The sequence below is a fragment of the Pleurodeles waltl genome, chromosome 5 (assembly GCF_031143425.1).
Source record: "Pleurodeles waltl isolate 20211129_DDA chromosome 5, aPleWal1.hap1.20221129, whole genome shotgun sequence".
Taxonomy (NCBI): Eukaryota; Metazoa; Chordata; class Amphibia; order Caudata; family Salamandridae; genus Pleurodeles; species Pleurodeles waltl.
In genome coordinates, this window is record NC_090444.1 from 232,723,732 (window position 1) to 232,748,294 (window position 24,563).

Below are 24,563 nucleotides of genomic sequence, written 5' to 3' on the forward strand. Positions count from 1 at the left end.
ACTGGGAAATCAAGATCTGCACTTTGTACTACAGCAGTGACAGCCTGCTATGACTGCCAATGTGAAACTCAAACAATGACCTTCCGCAACGTCTCAAACAACTCTTCGCATTACATCGATGATGGCCCTCACCGCTTGGTCTGCTCTTTGCACTATAGCGATGACCATCAGTGACACTCTCCCTGTTCCTTGCCGCCTCCTCTACAGTAAACAGGACTTTTTGAGCTGGATTTTGAGAAGGCAACATTTTTAGCAGGACTAACCTGGTACCTTTAATCGGTCTGTGCTCCATTGCGGGAAACATCCTTACCCACGCAGACATTTCCCACGCGAGCATAACCAAGCTTGTATAAACAACGCATACCTTTTTCTGTGCCTTACAGCCTCCTCTGCAGTGAACGGGACTTTTCGAGCTGGACTTTGAGAAGGCAACTTTTTTTTAGCAGGACTAACCTGGTACCTGTAATCGGCCTGTGCTCCATCGCAGGAAACGTCCTCAACCACGCAGACGTTTCCCACGTAAGCATACCCACGCTTGCATAAACAACGCATGGCTTTTTCTGTGCCTTAACCACTGAACTACCTATATGTGTGGTTAAGGCACAGAAAAAGTCATACTTTGTTCAGGAGAGGATGCGGTGAGGTAAGTGGGGAGGGGTGGGGGGTAGATTAAGGGATTGGGGTGGATGGGTACTGGGATGGGCTATATTTTTTTAAGGGGTGGGGTGGGGGTTTTGGGTATTTGTTTTAAGGGCTTAAGGTGAGCGGGTTGGGCTATTTATTTTTAGGGGCAGGTGGGAGGGTTGGGTAAATTTTTTATTTAGGGAGGGGGTCGGAGTAGTTTATTTTTAAAGGTGTGGAGGAAGGTTTAAAGAACGGAGGGAGGCGGGAGGAGAGTAGAGGTGGAGGGATCTGGAAGAGGGCGCAGTGAGGTAGGTGGGGTTGGGGCAGGCTTGGTGGATAGTTTTTAGCAGTTGGGTGGATTTAGAGCTTAGGGTTGGTGGAGGTGTCGGGGTACTTTAGTTTTTAGGAGCAGGTGGGGGCGGATTTTGTTTTATGGCTCAGGGTGGGTGCGGGAGTTTCGGAGTCATTTACTTTTTAGGGGCTGCGGTGGGGTAGTTGGGATAATTTTTTTAAGGGCTTAGGGTGGGTGGGAGGGGTTTGTGGTAGTTTATTTATTAGGGGGGGTTTAAGGCTCAGGGCAGGTGGGGGTGTCGGGTAGTTTTTATTTATTTTTTGGGCTCATCAGGTTAGTTTACTTTTTAGGGGGGGTCGGGATAGCTTTTTTATTTTCAGGGGTCAGTGCGAGTGGGGCGTGTCCAGGTTGTTTACTTTTATGGGGCAGGGATGGAAGGGTTGGGGTAGCTTTTTTTTTAGGATTAGGGTGGGTGGGGGGTGATCAGGGTACTCTAGTTTATAGGGGTGGGGGAGTTAGAATAGTTGTTTTTTAGGGCTCAGGGAGGGTGGGGTGGGTCAGGGTAGTTTAGGTATTAGGGGTGGGGTAGTTTTGGGCCTCAGGGCGGTGGTGGGGTGATATGACAGAACCACGCATGTTTTGCATGCTGTTTCCACACATGCCATTGGGGTTCCAACCATGTTGTTAAGGCATCCGTGGTTCCAGCATGCGTGGTTGCATCATACAACCCTCCAACACAGTCCAACTGAACTTGTGACTTTGCCCCGGTCTAGCATTACCAGGTGACTTCACGTGTCGCTTTATGCTATTGGGAGCTATGCTACCTAAAACATTGAAATTCCATATCTCCAGTTAAAGTGGTTGGGTTTTTGTCACTTTCATCTCATTTTATTTATTAAAATGTCCTCTATTTTTCTAAATTGGTTTGGGATTTCTTTTTGTTTTGTTGCCGTAGTATTACTGTTTGTGTACTGGATATATACTTTACACATTGATACTAACACTGACAACTTTTGTGACCAGCCACCAGAGTGTTAAGCCCAGGTTAAGTTATTGGCATTTGTGGTTTACTCTGACAAGGATTGTGGTTGTTGACTGAGTAGGGTTTGCAGCCCCTAAACCAATATTCCAATTTCCTACAACACAACACTTGATAGCATAAGTCTTTTCTAGAACAATACAGACTTAGCTTTGGAGTGTTTTAAAGACAGCAAGAAAAGAGCGCTCTCCCATGGGCTAGAACCTCAAGAATGCTTGTCCAAATGTTACCCAGCAGCCTTCAAAAATGGCCTAAACGGTTGCACTTTTGGGGCATAGATACTATTGAGCATTGTATGAATTGTGCTCTAAAACAATGTCTATTAATAAAAAATGGCAAGTGCAACTTTTTAAGAAACAAAGTCAAGCAGTATACTGCACTTTGGTTGTGTGCTATAGGTCCAATATAGAATCAATTGACTGGGCTGTGCCTTTTTTTCAACCCCCATCACAAAGCTCTCACCACCATTTTCAACAATCCCATCGACATAGCCACCTTCCCAGAAGCCTGAAAGAAAGGCAGCTGTCAGCAGCCACCTCAAGAAGCTCTCAGTAGACCCATCCAAACTCACGAACTACAGACAAATCTCCCACCTTCCATACCACATCAAGGTCATAGAGAAAGCAATCAATAGATGCCTCTTCGACCACCTCATCAACCACCAGGTCCTCATTGCCACATAATCAGATTTCGGGTCTAACCACAGTACAGAGGCAGCCCTCATCACAGCAACAGATGACATCCAATAGACCCTTGAGAAAGGAAAAAACACAGCTCTAATCCTACTCAATCTCTCTGCAGCTTTTGACACAGTATCCCATTCCATTATGATCAGATGATTTCACAAAGCTGGCATCCAAGACGGACCCTTTGATGGCCTTTCTTACCAGAAGAACAAAAAAGACAACATTCCACTTTACTTCCCAGAAGCCTGGAAACTCATTTGTGGAGTCCTGCAGGGTTCCTCGCTAAGCCCAATCCCTTTAAAAATCTACATGGTGCCACGTCATCTGCACACACAACATTGACATACTCACCTACACCAATTCCACACAACACCAGAAACAAATTCACCTTGTGCATGACCGAAGTGGATAACTTAATGAAGTTCAACAGCCTCAAACTTAAGACCCAACTGATAATCTTCAGAAAGGATGCCTTGCTGTGGAACTCCTACTGGTGGCGGTTGGACCCTGGAACTAACCCCCAACCCGCACTACTAACACACAAGAAGGAAACCTCATATCATTATTGAAAATAGGCTGCACATGACCACCTTGGTCAAGACCGACACCACAGCCTGCTTCCACAACCGTAGGATGCGGAAAAAGATAGTCTAGTGGCTACCGAACAACACCAGAAAAAACATCATTCAAACCTTGATCACCTCCAGACTGGACTACAGGAACATCATCTATGAATGAATACCCAACCAACCCACAAAAAGGCTTCGGACCATCTAGAATGCAGCTGCCAGACTGGTCCTCAAGCTCCCATGCTAGTCTCATGTCACCGCACCGAAGGAAACTCCACTGGCTGACTATACATCAGTAATTACAGCTCAAACTCCTGACCACACATAAAAAGTACTACACAACACGGGCCCTGCCTACCTGAACAGCCGGGCACAGTTCTACCAACCCTGTAGGCACCTTCACTTAGCTGGATTCTCACTAGTACACATACCATGCACACACACAGCAAGAGGTCATGCCTTCACACACATCACTCCTAAAGAATGGAATGACCTCCCACATCACATTAGAGCCTCATCACTGCTTCTTTAATTATGAAGAAGCTGAAGACCTGGTCCTTAGAGTAAGGCACTTGGAGGCAAGCCCTGCATAACTGCTAAGTGCCAGGATACCCTCACGGGCTAGAGAGTCCTAATAAATCAACATAACAACATGTGTGGGCCGCATGGAGAATCATAAACATGAGCTAAGAATGTTTTTATGTGAATCATCCTGTAAAATGTAAAGATTCATGTAATGGTCTTTGGTTGTATGTTGTCAATGTGGTGCTACCACTTTTATGAATAGTATGTGTATATGTTAATGTTCTCATGGCTTGTTAGTGGAAAATGATAAATTCAATTTCTATCTTCAGATGGATCTATTGCAGAAGTTCAGGAGCAAGGCTGTCGGCCTCCTAACCCCTTCTCATTCACTTGGCTCAATGATGTGAAGTGCCTTAGTAACTAGGAAACCATCCATTGCTTTAGCTCTAAAAAGGGTCATCCTAGTTTAGAGAGCTGAAAAACAACTTTGAAATAGAAATACTTGTTTGCCAAGACTAACTATGCCATTGGCTTGTCCGGTGGGCAACTGAAAGTCTGTTTAAAAAACTTTCAAAACTAAAGACTGTCTTCCCTGCTGAGAAAAATTCACAAGACATTCAACAGCAATGTATGCAGCTTTTTTCTTGGTAATTTGTGTAGGACAACGTCAGAAAGCAGTGAGCAGAGAACAATGGCTTTGCACATCTCAGGAATTCATGATGGGATCCCCTAAAGGCCACAAGAAACTTTCAGTATTAAACCACATGCAAAGGGTGGGGGTGAGCAGGTCAAGGTGTGCTTTGCCCTGGATGCTTGTGGATGTTCACAAACTTCTGAGGGTGTGGGCATTCACAAACTGCAAACCAAACATTTCCCTATCTGGAAATGGTAGGGAATTGTCTTAGGAAAAGAACTGAAGACTCCTTCCTTCAAGCATTGGAAGGGGTAGAAGAGGTGTCGCCAGTGGATGTTTTTTGCGTGGATAAAAAGGAACAGTAAAAGACATCTGCATCCTATCCTCAGTCTGAATTCCCCCAGAGTGCAAATGTACATTATATACATTTCCACACTGGAAAAATGGAGGAACCAGGTTAGAAGTCACAAGACATTCTCAGAAGCCTGGAAACCAGTGCCTGGCACACCTTTCAATGCACACTACTGGGAATGTCTGCAACTGTGTTTTGTGCAGTGAATCCAGGAGAACTTTTATATATATCTTAAGAGGAGAGGCATGCAAAATTTGGAGGATTCTCACAGGTTTTTTTTTTTTTTCTGATTTATCACTGGAAGAAGCTGGTGGAAATTGACCCTCCTATTTTTAAATTTGCATCCACATACACCCTTAAATCACCTGTCTCAAGCAATGACCACAAGGTGGTGAAGATGCCACCACAGACTGACCTCTTTACTCCATCACAGTTAACATTCAGAAATTCTTTTTTCCAGTTTTTATTGTTTTGAGGCTGGGGTTGTCCTTATTCGGAGAGAAGCACATTATATGGAGATGTGTTTTTGTTATCAGCAGGCACATTAGTCTAAATATGCAGCAACAAAGCTTACCCTTTCTACAAACTCCTGGTTCCTGACCACCACCATTCCATGAGCCTCCAGCTGTTTGCAAAACCAAAATCACAGAGAAATTAGAAAAAAATACTACACCTGCAACTCAATGTACAAACAGAAGGATTTAATACTGGCGAGGTAGCATTGCTGCATGAGTGCTGCCAACATCCAGTCTCCAAACTTGGGAGGATTATTAAACCTTTTCAGAAAAGTACTAAATCTGTGCATCTTCTTTCAGGACACTGGCAAGAAGACAAGAAATAAACACTTACCTGCAATGCCATAAGCCAGCCAGTTCTGCTATAACCCCCACTATATTCTCAAATGATTCCTTTTTGGCAGAAAGAAGTGGTATGTGGAGTGGGGTGGATCTTTTTTCATGTGACAAAGACACTATCACTCTTTTGGGGATGGGGTTTGCTTCTGTCTTGGCTACCATCACTTGAACACTTCAGTACATGGTCACTAAAGCATCAGGAGAACCTTCAAGGGAGGCTGGTGCCCAGAAGCCTCATGTAATGAGATTATTGAAGATATTTTATCTGCCTCATGCTTTGTTGTTGAATAATCTGATGCCTAATTAGGGTTGGTTTGTCAGTTGTGCTTACTCTTTAATTTCATCCTTTTCAGCATTTACAAACAGTCCCTTTTTGGTTATTGGCTTGGAAAGACTTCTTTCTTCTGGCCACAACTCCTGCTAAGAGAGTGAGTGAACCATGGTAACTTTCCTGTAAACCTCCACTTACAGGAATCTTCCAAGATGTACTGGTTTTGGGTCTAAGGGTTGAATTACATTTTGGTGGGCGGGTTACTCTGTCACAACGGCGACGGATATCCCATCCGTCAAAATCAAAATCCCATAAGACATGATGAGATTTAGACTGCGGCAGGTGGGGTATCAGTCACCATTTTGATGGAGTGATCTGTCTGCCAATATCTAAATCAGGCCCTAGGCCCTTTGTTTATTGCTCTTTTCCATCTGGATCAGGATATTATCCTATCTGAACTCATGCCCGCCCCTTCTATACCCCTTCTATACCAGAAAAGGAAGCTCACTATGGTCTGTAAGAAGAGCTGTCTGGATCAATTTGGAAAGCATGGCCTCTTTTAGAACGGTAGATTTATACATGAACTTTTACTTTCTATGAAGAGGTTTAGCATCTTCTGTACATTCCTTGGGCTGTTGGAGCTGCTTCACAGTTTCAACAGTTTACAGGAAAAGGGAATTGCCTTGTCTTGGAAGCATTCAGAGCTGATCAACCAGAGGCATGCCAGCACCATGGGCTGAGGCTTCTGGTACATACATGAAACTTTTATGGGTTGCTACTTGGGCACTACTGTCAACATTATCATATCCAGAGTAATGATTTGCAGTGTGGTGATTTGGGGTTTATAGTTCTTTCTGATATGCTTTCGAAAGGAGATTGTTTCTGTTTTCAAACAAAACAGAGTCATGGGTGTCATTAATGAAGGACTGTTTCTGTTTTTATTATTCTTAATACCCATTTAGGCCTAGATTGCTTTTTACATGCTTGGGCATTCATCATAAAGTAATGACTGGACAAGGAGGTAATATTTGGTTTACTTACCAGAAATTCTATTAGAGTGAGTCCACTCGTCCTCATTCCAGTCCTTAGTAATGTGCTTGGCAGTTGCAGGCCATAAGGGGAAGGAGTTGGGGATGTGACATGATGTCTTCGGATAGACAAGGCTTTGATTGGCTGTGGACAACAGAGAGGAACATCTTTTGTTTGTTAAAGGGACTCAGAACATTGGAATGTAGGGAGCTCCTCTGGTGACAATGGAGTAGCTCTGGGCTCACTCTGGCTGGTGTAAGCCCAGAGCTCCAACATTCCAATGTTTCTTTTACGGTCTACCCTCAGTCTGTGGAATGTTCTAATAGCCTTACAGCCCCTCTGCCTCAGGTTATACCAGAAGTTAAATGCCCTCACCCTCATTATAGGCACTTGTCTGAGGCTCGGGTCTGTAACTCAGGTTTAGGGCCTTTAACAACTGGTGTAGCCCTTATAATAGGACAACTTACCTGAGAACAACTGAGGGGTGGCTCTCCTCATGTTTTAATGACTTATATAAAGAGGAACGGGCTCATCAGTAAGTAACTGAAACATGTCCACAGCTTTCCCTTGGTTTTACATCTGCTGAGCTACATCTGCGCATCATTTTGTGGCTCTTTGACCAGAGGGGTGGGCTGGTGAAATGCAGCACTTCATTTGTGTAAAACAAAAAGGGGAATGCCTGAAACCCCCAATTTGTTAAATGGGGTGCTGCTCACTTCCACAACCATGCCCATGCTCATCACTGGTGATGCCCCCTTTCACCACTGGCCACCGAGGGCCTCTATGCTCACCCCTCGAAGCCATCAGTGTCCTTGTGTTTCCTCTGGATGTTCTATGGGACAGGAGGTATCCAATGTGTGGTGGGGGTTAATAACTAACCTCAACTGTAGCAAGTGAGTGAGACAGACCTACCTATTTAAAAGTAATTTCAGGAGGGTATCTTTCCCTACACATTTATAAAAAACCTGTTTTATAGTAAATTATAAAGGGTACATTTACATAAATTGCCCTTCACGGCAACTACTAAATGTACTAAATATGTCCATAGCAAATATTTGGCCTAACAATGTTTTGTGGAATCAAAGGACATCAGCATGATACTCATTTGTTATGGGCTAAGGTGTAAGCACATTGCCATTTGTGGTGGGTCTGCTGGATGCGGCTTTTTCTACTCCCTTTTCTTTTTCTCTCATCAGTCTTCCTTCTTTACTCTAACGTCTCTCTTTTGTAACTATATCAGTTTTGCCTATTCACTCTCCACATTTTCATCTCTCATCCATTTTTAATTCATTTTCTTGCCCAAATGCTTAATAATATTTCTGATTCACCAGGACTTTCCACAACATCATGTCTACTTTTCTTCCACATACTCTTTCAAATACTCCCCTCTTCTCTATTTGTATCTCTCCATCTACTCCCCTGTTTCTTTTCGACCGTTCCCACTCTGATAAGCCCCAATTCTCTTCCTAATTGTTATTTCCTCTTCCTGCACCCCCTCGTTTTCGATGTCGTTCTTTGTCCTTTCAATATCAACTCTCTCTCCTTATGCATTCCCCAATATTTTACCGTCACCTATCCTGTCTCATTCACTCTAACCTTGTCCTTTCTCTCTTCCTTGCAGGCCTCCTCTCTTCTCTCTCTTCCTCTCAGACCCCTCCCTGTGCTCTCTCTCTCCCTTCATCTCAGATCCTCCCTGTGCTCTCTCTTTCTATTGAACCCCTCGCTGTGCTATCTCTTTTCCTCTCTGACCCCTCCCTGTGCTGTCGCTCTTCCTCTCAGATCCCTCCCTCTACTTTCTTTCTTCCTCTCAGACCCTCCCTGTGACCTCTCTCTCTTTCTCTCAGACCCCTCCCTGTGCTCTCTGTCTTCCTCTAAGACCCCTGTGCTCTATCTCTTCCGCTCAGTCCCCTCCCAGGCTCTCTCTCTCTTCCTCTCAGACCCCTCCCTGTGCTCTCTCTTTCTCTCTCTCGCTTCCTCTCAGACCCCTACCTGGTCACACTCTTTCTCTTCCTCTCAGACTCCACCCTGTGCTCTCTCTCTTCCTCACAGACCCCTCCCTGTGCTCTCTAACTCTCCTCCTCTCAGATCCCTCCCTGTGTGCGCTCTCTCTCTTCCTCTCAGACCCCTCCTTGCGGTCTCTTTCTTACTCTCAGACCCCTCCCAGTGCCCTCTCTCTCTAGCTCTCAGACAACTCCCTGCGCTCGCTCTCTCTTTCTCTCAGGCCTGTCTCTGTGGTCTCGGTCTTCCTCTAAGACCCCTGTGCTCTCTTTCTCCCTCTCAGACTCCTCCCTGCGCGCTCTCTCTTCCTCTCAGACCCACGTGCTCTATCTCTTTCGCTCAGTCCCCTCCCAGACTCTCTCTCTCTTCCTCTCAGACCCCTCCCTGTGCTCTCTTTCTCTCTCTCGCTTCCTCTCAGACCCCTACCTGGTCACGCTCTTTCTCTTCCTCTCAGACCCCTCCCTGTGCTCTTTCTCTTCCTCACAGACCCCTCCCTGTGCTCTCTAACTCTCCTCCTCTCAGATCCCTCCCTGTGTGCTCTCTCTCTCTCTTCCTCTCAGACCCCTCCTTGCGGTCTCTTTCTTACTCTCAGACCCCTCCCAGTGCTCTCTCTCTCTTGCTCAGACAACTCCCTGCGCTCGCTCTCTCTTTCTCTCAGGCCTGTCTCTGTGGTCTCTCTCTTTCTTCCTCTCAAGCCCGTCCCTGTGGTGTCTCTCTTTCTTCCTCTCAGGCCAGCCCTTGTGGTCTCTCTCCTTCTGCCTCTCAGGCTCTCTCACAGGACTGCTGCTGGGTGAAAGTAGCACTGCCCTCCCTTTTCCCAACATTCTCCAGATATTCAAGTGCAAACAAAAGCCATGGAAGATATAATATCACTTACATATATCTTCATCAAGTTAAATAAGGGATCCCACTCAAATGGTGGCGGCGGTGAGGCCTCCTCTGTTGTCTCAAGAGAGTCATCAGTGCTACAAGAGGAAGAAGGAACAGAAAGGGAGTCTTAGTTGGCATTTAACTTCATGTAATTAAGGTGACTATTGTGCCACCTTGTGTGCTGTTCTCGTGACCCCAGATAAGCCCGTCCTACTTGATCACATCCCCTTTGGATTATACTTTCTGTACCCACCAGCATGTTACATCCAGAATGTCATTGGCCGCTACAACGCCAGGTCCTTTTCATCTAGTAATGGTCCTTCTCCCTGACAGCCATTTGTATGTTTCTGGGCCAGATTCATAGGAGCTCTTGTAGCCCTGAAACCTGTACAGCTGACACTCTATCTTATGCAGCACATATGTAAACACTGTCCACCGCAGAATGTTCACGCTTTTGCATAGTTCAAACATTTACCATCTAGACTAGTTCTGGGTTTTCAGATTACAGAAATAGAAATTCAAAATCAATCCACAAACATGTGTTATGGTTTGAATGTGCAATAGATCACAACTGTATATTCATCGCTAATGTTGTGAATGGTGAAGGAAACAAAATGTTATTTCTTGTTGCTTTTAGGCATTCAATCCTCATTACAGAAGTATTACAGCCGAGGCTGACAAGAGTGGCAACACAATTATGGAGAGGCATCATGCAAAGTAACCAATGTCATCCTTTTGGGTGGGAAAATGGGAGTTGCAAACAGTTCTGTGATCCACTGACCTATGCCCTCTGTGGAGGTGCTGGCTAGGTGCCCATCTGTGGGCAGACGGCAGCAGTGATCCTCGCGTAAGGTTCTACTAGAACTGTTACCCTCGAAAGGCAGATCTCATTGGCCGGTGTTAATAAAAACAGTTGTGGGTTCTTCTACCTAGCAAAGGAAGGGGAAGATGCATGATCTTATGATTAACATCATTAAAAGCAACATCCATAACCCATAACCCACAATCCTTAAAAATTAAATGCGGTGCCATCAAGCAAATACGATCACATCCACCCGCCCACTAGTGGGGGGTCACCCAGTGGTGGGTGTACCAATCGGTTATTTATATGATAAATGGTCTGTAATGCCCACAGTTTCCAACTGCAGGGAGGATTCTGAGAAACATGTAGTTCATCACTGTTTAAAAAAAATGTGTGTTTCACTACTTGCCTCAGTCAATGAACAAACTGAATGGGGACAGGCAGGTGGGTGTAATATCCTTAAACAAGGAAATTGAATGGGGCCATTGATCTCACTGAAATCTTCATGATCAAAACCACAATTGTGAGTGATTTGCTAAAATGTAGTGATGGGGCCTTCAACATACTCTCAGTGAGCAAGACTGAAATATGGCTGAAAGGAGCATTTGGGGTCCTGCTACCGGAGAAGTCAAAAGATTCCTGTTGGGTGACCTTACCCAGAGCTTACATTTCTGAACCTAGCTGTCAGTCTCCATTTTCACATCAATAGTCAACAATCAATCTAAAGTTGGCACAATTCACAGACTTGTATCCCCGTACAATTAGTGTACCTCTTTAAAAGTACATGCAAGGGTCTAGATGGCCTGTCTTGACATCTCTCCTTTAGGTTCCTCAAGAATTTTGCATTCATGATAAAAGCCATCTGTCTGCTCACTTACGTGTCTTTGTTTAGGGATTTCTCCCTTAGTAACTGTCACGTTCTTATAATATCACATTCTTTAAACAATTATCAAACAGATTACCATTAAAAACAATGATTAGTGCACCTCTGTGCCAGGGTAACAAGATTACCAGTAAAATCCATGGTTATCGCACACCAGTGCCAGGGTAACAAGATTATCACTAAAATCAATAGTTATTGCACGTCGGTGCCAATGTAATAAAATGATCATTAAAGCAATGATTATTGCACGTTGGTGACAGGGTAATAAGATTAGTATTAAAGCAATGGTTAGTACACATTGGTGCCAGGGTAATAAGATTATCATTAAAGCAATGGTTATCGCACGTCGGTGCCAGGGTGACAAGATTACCATTAAAGCAATGGTTATCGCACGTCGGTGCCAGGGTGACAAGATTACCATTAAAGCAATGGTTAGTGCTCGTCGGTGCCAGGGTAATAAGATTATCATTAAAGCAATAGTTAGTGCACGTTGGTGCCAGGGTAATAGGACAATCATTAAAGGAATGGTTATTGCACGTCGGTGCCAGGGTAATAAGATTATCATTAAAGCAATGGTTAGTGCACGTCGGTGCCAGGGTAATGAGATCATCATTAAAACAATTGTTAGTGCTCGTCAGTGCCAGGGTAATGAGATCATCATTAAAGCAATGGTTAGTGCACGTCGGTGCCAGGGTAATGAGATCATCATTAAAGCAATGGTTAGTGCACGTCGTGCCATGGTAATAAGAGTATCATTAAAGCAATGGTTAGTGCACATCAGTGCCAGGGTAATGAGATTATCATTAAAGCAATGGTTAGTGCACGTCGGTTCCAGGGTAACAAGATTATCATTAAAGCAATGGTTATTGCATGTCGGTACCGCGCTAGCATCAAACCCTTGACAGGCGGAAAGTAAAGAGTTTGCAGCACAAATGAGCTCCACAGCCCACATTTCCAAATGCAAGGGAGTCTTTCAGCTAGTAGCAGGCCCTTTGAGATTACAATGTGAAACTCTCTTTGATATGGTTTAGAAGAATTTTTAATTATATGATCTCGTCCACTAGATGAGTTAATAGCAAATTGTTCAAATCACTGAAACTCATTTTACTTACAAGGTTGTGGACCAGTATATCCAGGCAACTTATGAATTCAAATTGATTGAGATAAGTGATAGTTTACTCCTCCAGTTACCCCCAGGTTAGCTGTCTGACCTGAATGTATAATACATCTTTCCTGATTATATCTATTTAACCCAGCACTCCCCTAATTCTGATTTCATCACTTCCTATCACCGCCTTCATTTCCATGTGCCCTGGCAGTCAGGGACCCTGGCAAGGACTGGTCACAGGGTACACAAAGTAAACAGCATATTGAATACAGACCTGCCCAAGATCACACAGGGAGTCAGAGGAGAAAAGGGACCCAACAAAGGAACAGGAAAGTCAAAGCTGAGAAAGAACAGGCACTTATGAGGCAAACTGGTATTCAAGATAACTAACACACAGGATGGAGATGCACAAAATAAATATAATAACATTAACAAAAAACTGAAGGTGAGGTAAAGCACTTGGGAGTGCCACACAGTAAGACTGAAGCTCAGTAAGTTTCTCACTCATAATTGGTGCTACAGATACTGACTGGAAATACCTACACTTAGGGCTAATACCTTTGGTAATGTTAAAAAAGTAACAAAGACAGTACTCACAGTGGAGTGAGGTTGTCAGCTGAACCCACAGGTCATGGTGATCAAACAGGAACACGCAACGCGGTAAAAGAAAGGGTGAAGAACTAAAACACACGGTCACGATAGACAAGGAGCAAGCAAAGAGGAGTGTTTAACAGGAAAGAAGGGACACTTGGCAGAAAGCAGGTACCAAACTACAGAAGGAAAATGGAAGCCAAGACAGCAGGAACAGGAAGGTAGGAAACTAGAAACTGGAACTAAGGTAAAGGGAAGAAAGACAGGGAACGGGTAACTACAAAAAGAGGGAATCTTCAAAATGCACTAAAATAGTGGTAGCTTGGAAATCGGGAATCAAGGTAGCTTTGCAGGCAGTGCATGTTCAAGGAAGAAGGATGAACTAAATGTTGCTGCTCAGGAATCAGGGATCAAGGTAGAACTGCACGTAGTGACAGTTCAAGGAAGAAGGGTATGCTAAAATGGATCTGCCTCAGGAATCAAGCAAGGAAGCACTCGAGGCAGTGATAATTCAAGTAACTAGGAATTTGCTACTGTTCAAGAACTAGGAATGTTTAGGAAACAAGGATTAACAGTACCTCAGCAACTCTGGAAACAAGAGGTCAGTTAACAGGAACACTGCGACAATCACCAAAGCTGGACTCAAGGAAACTAGGGCTTGAAAAGTTCACTGTGATCACATGCCACAGGTGTTAGCGGGCTAGGACCTGCCATCCACATGTGTGCTGAATTCCTTCATCCATCCTTGGCCGGCAGTAGTGGAGTAGAAGCAGTAAGCAGGGAATTTTAGGCATTGGAGTTCTTAGGAAGAGCAAATTGGCTTCCAAAAAACCTGCTACGGATTCAGAATGAACTGGAATTTCAGAAGTGTCAGAGAGGCTGGAAGTCAGTAAATGGCTATCAGGGAAGATGCAGAAGCTTATTTGGACAAAGGAATGACCCAAAGGTAGGCTCCCTGGTTGAAGATACTAGAGTGCAGGGAGCAAATTGGGACACTTACATTTTACTTTAGTATCCCAAAGTTCTCATTGAAGGTGATGGCTTTCTATTGGTCAGGCTGTCTATATACTTCAACACCTGAGTTACCTATTTAACCAGTTGGATACACCGCCAGAACCCATACTTCAATAATTAATTTTATTCCTATATTACTCTACTAAAGAATATAGGGCCAGATGTTCCAAGATTTTTAATAGCTGCACACGGCCCATTGGGCTGATTGAGTCCGGTAAAATCCGTTTTGGCATGTACTAACCTTATTTTAGGAGTCGGTAACCTATTACTGACTTGCAAAATAAGGTTTGTAACTCGCTATTAGGAAGGGCTTGGCCAACCGCATCCCTTCCTAAAAGTGAGTCGCACTGGTATGTATGAATATTTTGTGACCAGGGATGCAGTCCCAAAACATTCGCAGTTACCACCAACTTCAAGTTGGTAGTAAGCTTTGGGACCCCTTCCCCTTTGTGAATGGCGGCGCAAACAATTTTTAGGAGCAAGCAGTGGACATTTCTTTAAGAGCAGATCGTGGTCCCACGGACTACTGCCTACTTTTCTTTTTACTTTTTTTTATTTTTTTATTTTCTTTAATGCATCCCATTTTCCTTTAAGGAAAAAGGGCTGAATTGCAAGAAAAAAAGATTGGTTTTCTTCAATAAATCAATCACAGACATGGTGGTCTACCGAGATTTCTCAACATGGGTGGTTGCTCCCGCTCACATTGAGAAACCTTCTGTTTGCATTGAGGAAGCTGCCGCTCGAGCACAAAATCTACTCGAGTCGCAAAAAAAGAAGCAGCGCCCTCTTGCGCTGTGCGTGGTGCCGTGGTCTGATTTTTCAGCCTGGGGCAAACACCCTGCGCTAATAATCAGAGCAAATGGAGCGACCTAACGCACTTTCCCACTTGCAGAACTCCACATATCGTGGCAGAGTTTTTTGGTCAGTTTGCGGAGTTCCGTGTAGCGGAACTCCATGAACTCTGCCAAGGCCTACCCAATAGCACTTCACAAAAATTTGCTATTAAGAAATCGCAAACATCAAGCTAAATACATCTGGCCCTTTGTCCCACTCAATACTGGTGTGCACTGTGCCATTTGTGGGATATTTTAGCAGTCCCTCCTTGCCAAGTAACAAAGTTGACTGACACAATATCTTCAAGTTTAGCCACTCCACTCCGGGAAGTGCCTTCAATAGTGACAGAAGAGGACTATGATTTAACATATCACTAACCTCAGAGTAATTCGAAGTCTCTTGCACTCTCTCAACTGGATGACTTCTCTGAAAGAAAATTCTCTCAGCCCTAGGATTTATATTTGTTCTCACAGAGTCTGAAGACACAACTCCTCTATGGCTCTCATCTCACCAGAATTTACCACTCAGCGCCAGTCCACTTAAGATTCTCTATCTTTCATGTGTTTTATGATTTTTGCCAAACAATCCAGAATGATCCGAATTCACCACTATAAATGTGTGCAGCTGTAGCTAAGGTCAGATACACTGAGTTCTTCCCCCCCACTTCTCCAACATCCACCCGTCTAATTATTATGGCCGACATGACCTTTCCTGATCCCTTAACCACACCTGTTAATCTCTAGGGCATCATACATGGATGGACTTTGGAGGTGTTATGTTATGTTAAAAGATTTATAAAGTGCATAGCTGTCCCAACGTAGGGGCTGCCCAGCGCTGGCCTATACTACACACACTGCCAAAACAGCACCCCAGAGGAGGGGGATAGATAGGAGTACAGCCATGTTTAAAGGGCCATGTCTCAGGGTAAAGGAGCCAGAGCACTGAGGGACGCCCACCCACCCATTCTGGCTCTCCTCAGTGGGGGACTGTGACCAGGATAAGGTTAGCAGAGCACAAAGGGCGAGAAGGACAATACGATGAAATAAGGGGACTCAAAATGAGGGCCACCTGAGAGTGGAGAATCCTGTCAGAAATAAAAAGACTTTTAAGGTGGATCCCCTTCTCCACAGGGAGCCAGTGTAGCCTACGCAGAAGACCGGAGACAGAGCATGATTTTGGAAGGGAGAAAAGCAGCCTAGCCGCAGCATTTTGAGCAAGCTGCAGTTTCTTTACGAAAGATTTACTGACACCCAGGTAAAGAATATTGTAGTAATCCAAGTGGGACAATATGAGCAATTGGATGATAGTTTGATGTGCATCAATAAAAAATAAAAAATAAATTGGTTTAAAGCATCTTAAGAGACCAAAGCATATGCCAGCCACCTGTGTGACTTGGGCCTCAAAAGCCAGGGTATTATCCATTAAAAATCCAAGGTAATTGACATAAGACTTAAGTTTGTGGGGAGGCCCCAGGGAAGAGGACCACCAGTGGTCATCCCAAAAAACAGTTTGTTTGCCTAGGAGAAGAATCACTGTCTTATTAAAATTAAGGTGTAAACAGTTGTTCATCATCCATTCTGCCACTACAAATACACCTTTTTGAAACTGGGTCCTGTCTAGCGATGCATAGTCCGATATAGAAAGTACAAGCTGCTATTTGTCTGCATATGATATCAACATAAGCCCTACAGATTTCGCCACCTGAGCTAAAGTCTGGGTGTAAATATATTAAACAATGTAGGGCTTAAAGACAAAGCCTGAAGGACACTGTACTTGAACGTACGAGTCTGAGAGTTATATGGAGGGGAGATGACCTGAAAGGAGGGCTTGGAAAGAAACCAGAGAGCGCAATGCCTCCTGTGCCAATATTCTTCAGACGCGCGAATAAGATTTGATAAGTCACCATATCAAACCTGGCACTTAGATCAAGTAGGATTAAGGCTGATGATCTGCCTTCATCCAGAGTGCTATGGAGGTGCTCAGAAACCACCAGGAGCCATTTTGAGAGGTGTCCAAGATGCAGTTAACCCCCTAGGTAGTTGGTTAGGATGCCATTGACATATCACTCTGTAACCTATATACGACTTTAAGAGCGGGGTCATATGATCTACTTCAGGAGCGTTGTAAAGCTTTGCATCATGTTTTCTGCAATGTGGGTTTCAGTGAACCAGGGGGCAGCAAGTCTCTTCTTTGCAGAGACCCATCCAACTGGAATAAAAACATCTAAGGCAGACATGAGCCAACCATCCAAAGTGGAGTTAGCATTCTCAGCAGCTGAGGGCAGGTAGCATTGATGATGATGAACTGGTCACTCACATTTGTGAAGATCAAGCTTCTGCCACGGGTGCCTAAGAAAGTGCTCTGAGGGTGGTGTAGTCTCCTTGCAGGGGAGGAGTAAGGTCAAAGAAATCATAAAGTGGTCAGTCCACAACATAGGTATGGGAACTACTACTTGTAGGATGTTAAGGCTGGAGAACACCGGATCAAGAAGATTACCGGCGGGATGTGAGGAGCCCCCCACAAGTTGAATCAGCTAAATAACACTAAATTCATCATCGAACTTGGTAATATCGCTGTCTTTGGTGGACTCTAGATGGAGACTGAGGTCCCCAAGGATGTTGACATTTGCCAGTGTGACAACCATAGGAGTAATAACGTTTATTAAGGTCTCCTTGAGAGCTTTAGAGGGACTGGGGGGGGGTGATAGATTAACAAGCCAGAGAAAGTAAAACATCTGATCGGGGAGACAGTGAAGAGAGCACTTTCATAATTAATGGTACACTGTGACAGCCTACAGGTGTACACATCTTTATAGTTCACGGCAATGCTGCCACCTCTGCACTCGCTCTATTAAAGTTCTTTAAACGGTAACCAGAGGAAAGTGCCAAAATAGCTTGGCCAACAGAGAACTGGCCCAGCCAGTTCTGTGAGAAAAAGAAAATCCAAAACCTTATCATGAAAGAAATCGAAAATCTCGGCATGGTGTTTTACCAGACACCACCAGTTAACATAGTAGAGCTTATAATCTGCAGGCCTAGGGTGTGGGGTAGATGGCTGGCAAACTTGGAAAGATACCTTCCTAAAAGACCTAGATGGGGAGATCTTAAAACCACAGGGTCGGCAAATGAACATAGGTTCCTCTAAGGCCCACTTATGAGAGCAGCAGAGTTGTGGATAGACTCTCAAAGTATGGAGTTCAAAAGAGGAATAGACTAACCTGCAGGAGCCAGAAGAGGCAGAGTAACCAGCCCCTGGCGCCGTCCAGGCACAGAAGAGTGCAGACTGGCTTGCCTTTGGCGTGCTTAGTCAACCAACTATTCAACCACTTAGGTGGGTGATTGGGTCATAGCGTGAGAATTAAAAAAAAACGATTTCCAGGGCTCTACAAAAATAATTCTGGTCCTTTAAAAGCCCGGGATTACATGGACCGCTCAAACTCCCCTATGTTTGACAGATACTGCACCTATCACAGTGTTTGTGACATCTTGAGTTGAATTACATCATTGCTGAACAGACTCAAAAATGCACATGGAATGGCACACACAGAAATAAATAAACAACTCTTTTCCCTACTACCATAACATTAAACATAAGCCCTTTCTTAACCTAAATCTATTACTACTTGCTACTTATTAATTTCTATGTATCCTAAAATGCACTTATATGGTAAAACATCAAGCGAAAACCAAAATAGACCTCTTCCTGTGAGATTTTTTTCTGCAGATAAATTTCAGCCGCTCAAACCATTTGCACTTTTACTAGCTCAAAAATGGCAGGTAAATATAGGGGCATGCATGGTACTTCTCATTGCAATGTTGGCCTCATAATTAGTGATATGTATTTGCATCTGATAAAGTTCCCATTGACATCATTAATTAAGTATCAAACAAATACCAAAGCCCTTTTAATCAAGGCTACTGGGATCTAAACTGAGTGGTATTTAAGATCTGTTAAGCCAGTACAGTATTACCTGAATCGTAAGTATAATGGGCATAAATTAAATGATGCTCCAAGCTTTCAGTTGTACCTTACAAAAGGGGCACAGGTCAAAAGAACGATCCCATCCTCCATGTCCCACTTGTATATTATTCCTATCATTGGTAGTAATCCCAGTTCAAATGTTATGCACAGATTCAAATAACTCAATGTGCAAATAAAATTAAGGTCTGGCTCTCTACACACGTTTGAATATCCAGAAGTAGGCAGGTTGGCTTCGGATATACTCATTCCTTCATCCATCTACATCCAATCAGGGCCCAATATTTTTTCTTAAATCACCTTTTTATCAGACACGGGCAATAACTTGTTTCTCAATAATCCTTGTAAACAGAATCCACAGACTTCTGTAGAGGAATGAATGAATGAATGAATGAACGAGTTTTATAGAGAGCATCAACTGGTCCGAGCAGGAGCGTCCTGGCACTGGGCTGTAGTAAGAAAAGCAAGAGACGAAGCACCATTAGGAAATACTGTGATAATAGAAGACACAGCAAACCAAATCACATATCTTTCAAGCGGTGCCTTCAGAAGAGCCCTAAATGTGGCCTCTGGTGTTACGTTCCTAAGGTATTCAGGGAGAGAATTCCAAAGTTTTGGGGTTAAAAAAATAAAAGAGTGGCCTCCTGCTGTTGATTTATAAATCCTTGGGATGCATAACCAGTTTTGGTTAGCAGCTCCAAGAGCTCTGCGGGGAAGATACCTTTTATTCTTATCAGATACATATACCAGGCCCTCCTGTTGATCTGCCTTGAACGTGACCATGAGAGTTTTGAATTTTATTCTTTGGCTAATAGAAGATGAGGGTTTTCAAGCCCTTCCAAATTGATTGACGTTTTGGAATGTTCAAAACCTGTCTGGATGCTGCACAGATCTTATAACCGGTCACTTCTTTCAGTGCTCCTCTGTGAATTGAGAGCTTATGAAAGGACCAGGTCTTGGCTCTGAAGAGTGGCGGCTTCAGCACCAGCTCATGCATGACACCATGGATCCCAGGATCCAACAAGATGGGTAACAAACCGTTTCAAGAGTTAAGATAGTACCTTCCTAGTAGCCAACACTTTAGATTTTACTTGCCCCATACCGCTCCTTAATCCAATGTTGAGACTTCTGAGGCTTTACACCATTCTAGAGTGAGCCCAAATGCTCTGGCGCCCCAGCTTTTTTTATATGTTAGTACTTACTGCGTATGTATCGTTTTTGATTTAGCGGGCTGGTCTCTACAGAACCCCTCATTATTAAACCCCACAACCAGACAGAAGCAGATATTCCTTTCAATATGGCACCATCAAACTATCCTTGACAGCTCACTTCCTTCTTCTAAATTAATATCATCATCTTTGCCCTAGCAAACCTCACCAGCAGACATTACTACCGACTCATCGAAGTTGATTGACTGCCCCAATCCCGTACAAGATAAAGGACTGCATTGAAAATAATAAAAAAGGGATCAGGTATCCTGCAAAGCATAGAGCATCATGCTGAATCCAAATAAATAAATAGATCTCATTAAAGACATTGCAAAGTTTAGGCACCAATACTCAACCCTGATGCAATCCATGGCCGGTGGGGAAGTCTTCTGTTGTCTTTCCATTCCAAGGATAGCATATACATCCAGAAGTGCTTGTGTGCAGGCTGCTATTGGACGCCAGGAGCTAGGTAGTTATTCCCAGTGCCAATAAATCGATCCATTATGTGTGTCTGTTAATGGCTTCAAACACAGGCCCAGATTTACAAGCGGCGGCGCCGTCAATGCGTTCTTACTTTGAAGCAGGAAGCGTTTCCATGGGTGTTGCGTGGATGTTCCCATGCAACATCCATGGATTGCATTCCCAGATTTGCAAGGTTTTGTAAACCTGGGGATGCATCAAAACCCTACGCCACCCCAGGGGTGGTGTAGAAGTGACGCAACGAGAAGAAATATCTTTATTTCTACCCGTTTTTTCCTCTTTCTGGGTGTGCTGAATTTTGCAGCACACATAGAACAAAGAAAACTCCTCTTGAGATTGTTTTGGTGCAGGAAGGTGCTCCTTCCTACACAAAAACAATCATCCCCACAACGCAGGCACCCTTGCTGCCCTTAAACGTCTTTCCCCGTTCAGTGGGAGGAGGCTGTTGTGGGGTGTTGTGTGAGCAGCTGCGTCAAATGCTGAGATTGGTCCAAGGGACCCCAAACACATACATCACCTTCATCCGTAATGTAGGGGAGGGCTCTAGCTAGCTGGAGGACTGCTCTTTCAAGGCTGCATTTTGGATGGAAGCCAGATTGGAAAGAGATCAGTACAGTTTAGTAACTAGGGTGATGGTAATGCACACCTGTTCGCCCTTTCATAAATTACAATGACGTCTCCATATTTTCATATACATAGTGCCCATTATGTTAATTGGGTGATCAGACTTGAAGACATGGGAGTCCTTTGGCAGTTGTTTAAGGGTCGCCAAGGTTCGCAGTTGCATCACCTGTCTTACCCCAGCTACACCTGGCACTGATTTTGACACCCATAGCCTTAGGAGAGGCAACATTAGTGCCATGAACGCATGGGTGCCTCGCATAATCAGCATCCGGTTTCAATGTCTTTGTATTCTGCTCATTTATTTATTACAATAATAGAGAAGGAATGGGTTCTTACCTGTAACTCCAGTTCTCTTGTAGGGGTATTTCCATGATAGTCATAAGCACTGAATAGTTCCGCACGCCTGCGGGGACCCCGGAGCACTGTTCTGTAGTGTATTCTTAAGTGTAGATGTTTGCCTTTCTTGAAAAAGGCCTGTAAAGTCACTTAAGAATATCAATGTGCAGCCTAGGTGAAAGGCTACAAAGGCCAAATTGTTCATTCTTTTGGTTGGTAAGAAAGGAAGCTGTAGTACAGATATACCTTTAAAACATATTTATGCTAGAAATGTAGTAAAAAACATGTTCTCCAACTTTATTTACAACTTCAAATGAGGATGAAACAATGCAGGGCAGTGTAGCCCATAGGCTGCCATTATACAGAATGTAAATAGAGCTGTGCCTTTAAGAAAAGAAAGTCTTCCTGTATCCCATCATGCACAGCAAAGTGCAGTTGCCTCAGTTCTTTTTGTAGGCTTGTAATAGGACATGAAGAAACCTGAATATCTCTTTAATTAACAATATTGTTATTATTATTATGGATATCCTCATGTCAACTCCACCGGGGAGGAGGGAGGGTTGCTTATGACTATCATGGAAATACCCATACGAGAGAACTGGACTTACAGGTAAGAAACCATTCCTTCTCTCGTAGGGGATTTCCATGTACAGTCATAAGCACTGAATAGATTAGCAAGCCCATCCCAATAACCGCGGTGGTGTAGACAGAACAATAAAGAAACAATAAATTACGCAAAGAGATTCTTAAGAGAGGCCTGTCCAACCTGAGCATCTGTCCTAGCATCTGAATCAAGGCAGTAATGCTTAGTAAAGGTGTGGACAGATCTCCAGGTAGCCGCTTTGCATATTTCTGCCAAAGGAATGTTTCTCATCAAAGCAACAGTTGCTGCCTTCCCCCTAGTAGAATGGGCTTTTGGCCTGCCATCGAGGGATTTATTTGCTAACTGATAAAAGAATACGATACAAGAGACAATCCACCTGGATAAGGATTGTTTGGAGGTGGCCAGACCTGTTCTAACTGGGCCATAGTTAATAAACAGCTGCTGTTATTTGCGCAAAGATTTTGTTCTATCCAAGTAAAATTTTAAAACCCTTTTTATATCGAGAGAATGTAGGGTTCTCTCAGCAGGAGTAGACAGATTTTGGAAGAAAGTCGGTAAGGAGATGGTCTGGTTTACATGAAAGTCTGAAATGACTTTAGGTAGAAATTTAGGATGTGTTCTCATTACTACTTTTGAGGAATGAAAAACAGTATAAGGTTCTTGAGCGCAAAGGGCCTGGATCTCACTGACCCTGCAAGCTGAAGTGACTGCAACCAGAAAAGCAGTTTTCCATGTAAGATGCTGGAGTGATGCTTTGTGTATTGGTTCAAAAGGGTGCAGCATCAGACGTGAGGGGACAATATTCAGCTCCCATGGAGGAGATGGCCGTCTAATGGGAGGAAAAACCTTTTTCAAACCTTCTAGGAAATCCTTTATGATTGGAATTTTAAAGAAAGAGGATTGGGAAGGGCTCTTCCTATATGCCGTTAGAGCTACCAGATGTACTTTGATTGATGACAACTGTAAGCCAGACTTTGCCAGGTTTAACAAATGTAGAAGAATAGCTTCTTCTCCGCATGTTATTGGGTCAACGTTGTTGTCCAAACACCACATGCAGAACCTTTTCCATTTGAAGGCATAAGCTGTTCTTGTGGAAGGGCGCTTTGCCTCCCTTAGAATCTTCATGCAGTCCTGAGGTAGATTAAGGTGACCATATTGTACTAGCTCAGGAGCCATGCTGCCAAACTCAACAATGAGAGGTTGGGATGTGTCATCTGGCCTCGAAACTTCGTTAGAAGGTCGGGGCGGCAAGGTAATCTGATGTGTGGTCTGAGTGACCGGTGAAGGAGGTATGGAAACCACCACTGGCGTGGCCATTCGGGGGCGAAGAGAATCATCTTGGTGTGGGAGTGGGACAGCTTGAGGAGGACTGTTGGTATCAGGGGAAGCGGTGGAAAGACGTAAAGAAATGCTCCTGACCAGTTTATCCACAGGGCATTCCCCAATGTTCCTGGATGGTAGTACCTGGAGGCGAAGTCTTGGCATTTTTTGTTTTCTGGGGTTGCGAATAGGTCTATAGAAGGGTACCCCACATGGAAAAAATGGAGCGGACGACGTCGTCGCGCAAAACCCACTTGTGGTTTGCGTCCATTGCTCGGCTGAGGGCATCCGCCTGGACATTCTGTATGCCCGGAAGGTGAGTTGCCACTATTGATAGGTTCCTGGCTAGAAGCCAGTGCCAAATTGTTTGGGCCTCTGTCAACAGAGTCCTGGATCTGGTACCCCCTTGTTTGTTCAAGTAATACATGGTGGCCATGTTGTCTGTCTGGAGAAGCAGAGTTTTCGCATTCAGTGCGGGGAGGAAGGCTTTGAGTGCAAGATGGACTGCGCGAAGTTCTAAAAGATTGATGTGATACAGTTGTTCTCTCTGCGACCAAGAGCCTTGTATTTGGAGGTGATCCATATGCGCTCCCCATCCGAGCAGCGATGCATCAGTGACTACGGTCTGAGTTCGAGGCTGTTGGTGGAATGGCATCCCTTTAAGAAGATTGTTCGGAGAACACCACCACTTGAGATATTGAATGGCATGGGGAGAAAGAACGATGCTGTTCTCCCAATCGTCCACTAGTTGATACCATTGATTCTCTAGACATTCCTGTAAGGGTCTCATTTGGAGGCGAGCGTTGGGAATGAGGTAGATGCAAGACGCCATCGACCCCAGGAGAGAGGATATCGCTCTTGCAGTGGTCGGAGGCATTTTCTCGAGCTGCTGTAACTTTTGGAGGATTGATAACCGTCGTTCCTCCGAAGGAAACACCTTTCCTTGAGTGGTGTCTATGATGGCGCCTAAGTAATACAACCTCTGAACAGGTGTTGCCGTGGACTTGGAGAGGTTGACCTAAAGGCCCAGTCTCTGGA

At 44.2% G+C, this 24,563-nt stretch overlaps 1 long non-coding RNA gene across 1 annotated transcript in view; it reads right to left on the reverse strand.

Annotated features, from left to right (window-relative positions):
• Positions 1-24,563, reverse strand: part of LOC138297238 (uncharacterized) — a 37,577-nt gene that overhangs the window by 5,559 nt on the left and 7,455 nt on the right. Inside the window, exons 2-3 of the long non-coding RNA XR_011203958.1 lie at positions 9,751-9,838; positions 5,296-5,346 (exon numbers count right to left, since the gene is read on the reverse strand). This is a non-coding gene — a long non-coding RNA (uncharacterized lncRNA). The remainder of the gene's footprint in view (positions 1-5,295; positions 5,347-9,750; positions 9,839-24,563) is intronic.